A 2203-nucleotide genomic window follows, 5' to 3' on the forward strand; every position below is an offset into this window, starting at 1 on the left:
GCCTTTTCCAGACATCTGTATGTTCAGGTTCTCCGTTCCTCAGTGTGTTCTTTTAGCTGTCTCCTGATAGCCCCCTTGTAGTGATGTTGCGAATAGTTCGCCGGCAAATAATTCCCAGCGAACATAGCTTGTTCGCGTTCGCCGCGGCGGGAGAACATATGCGATGTTCGATCTGCCCCCTATTCATCATCATTGAGTAATACTTTGACCCTGTACCTCACAGTCAGAAGACACATTCCAGCCAATCAGCAGCAGACCCTCCCTCCCTCCCTCCCTCCCTCCCAGACCCTCCTACCTCCTGGACAGCATCCATTTTAGATTCATTTGGAAGCTGCATTCTTAGTGAGAGGAGGGACAGTATAGCTGCTGCTGATTTTATAGGGAAATCGATAGCTAGGCTAGTGTATTCAGTGTCCACTACAGTCCTGAAGGACTCATCTGATCTCTGCTGTAAGGACAGCACCCCAAAAAGCCCTTTTTAGGGCAAGAACATCAGTCTGCTTTTTCTTTTTTTTTTCCCTGTGTAATCTAATTGCAGTTGCCTGCCTGCCAGCGTGTGTGTCAGGCTCACAGCGTATACTGTGCCCACTTGCCAAGTGCCACCACTCATATCTGGTGTAACAGTAGTGTAGATTTAAAAAAAACAACACTTTTTTGACTGTGTTAAATAATAGCAGTCAGTTTCCTTCACACATGTGCGTTTCAGTGCCTGCCTGCCAGGGCACAGTGTCACCCCAGTGCAACTCATATCTGGTGTAACAGTAGTGTAGATTTTAAAAAAAAACAACACTTTTTTGACTGTGTTAAATAATAGCAGTCAGTTTCCTTCACACTAATAATAATAAAGGGATTATCTATCTTTTAAAACAATAAAAATTCTGGTGTAGACTGTCCCTTTAAACGGGGAGTTTGGTCTGTCACTGTGAAGCGGGCATAACCCTTACACTACCTGATCGATACAACATAATACCTGATGTTTTAAAGCACGTTATTCCAAACAATTTAGGAATGTTAGGTGATTTATGCCCTTTATGGATTAAAACCAGACTCTGCATCAACTATGTAATTTTCCATGGGAGTTTTGCCATGGATCCCCCTCCGGCATGCCACAGTCCAGGTGTTAGTACCCTTGAAACAACTTTTCCATCACTATTGTGGCCAGAAAGAGTCCCTGTGGGTTTTAAAATTCGCCTGCCTATTGAAGTCTATGGCGGTTCGCCCGGTTCGCCCGTTCGTGAACAGTTGCAAAATTTTAGGTTTGCAACATCACTACCCCCTTGTATTTAGCTTTTGATCATCTGTATGTTAGCAAAGGACAAAAAGCCCTATGAATAGTAAAAAACTGGTTTATCTCAATTTGCAGCCAGGAGCTCAGAGATCAAGCTGCTGAGCTTGGTTAGGCTCCGCCCCCCCAAGAGAGTATTATTTAAATGGAAATAGTCAAACCTGTAAAGTTGATCAAAATAACGTTATATCTAAATGACTACTTGTGTGAACTGGTAACTGTATATTTTGTGGTTTTAGTGGTTGATTGGAATCCAGTTTAGCTACAAATATTTCTTAGACTTTTATGAATACTTATGTAGAAAACAAACAATATTAAAGGGGCATTAGATTTAAAATTTAACTCACCATATTGTTTTTTTATTATGAATAGATTAAAAAAAATTGCAGTTCATATTTATTATTTTTGTTTGCTTTTCCTGTAATTCAGATTTGTAGATTTTCCACATTCCCCAAAGAACCCGCACAGCATTCCCTGGTGGTCAGATCCCAGACCTTCCTTCTTGCTGGATAATGATTGGTTGAGTTGTGTATGAGCTTATTTATAATTATCACTAACTGGCCAACACAAAAGAAATTTGATAACCATTCTCAAAAGGCTTTTCAAATGGTTTGTTCCATGGCTTTAAAACAATACAATTTTTGCTAATAAAATTACAGTTTTACATGTTTTTGAAACATGTATTTTGCATGAAGATCTTTTGCAGTAATATTAATTAAATGCACAGGATTACCTGCTTTTTAAAAAAGAAAATAGTAATGAGCGGGTCTTCTACCTATGTTAGTAGTATACAGGCTTTTTTTTAAGAAGAAGATGATTCCTGATCAGTCAGTGGAGGATGTGATGGTATTTTGTAGGAAGCAGCTGCCTCAAGAATGTCTGTATAATCCACTGAACCCTGTATTCTGTGTTTACTAA

Source organism: Bombina bombina, chromosome 3 (genome assembly GCF_027579735.1).
Source record: "Bombina bombina isolate aBomBom1 chromosome 3, aBomBom1.pri, whole genome shotgun sequence".
Lineage (NCBI taxonomy): Eukaryota > Metazoa > Chordata > Amphibia > Anura > Bombinatoridae > Bombina > Bombina bombina.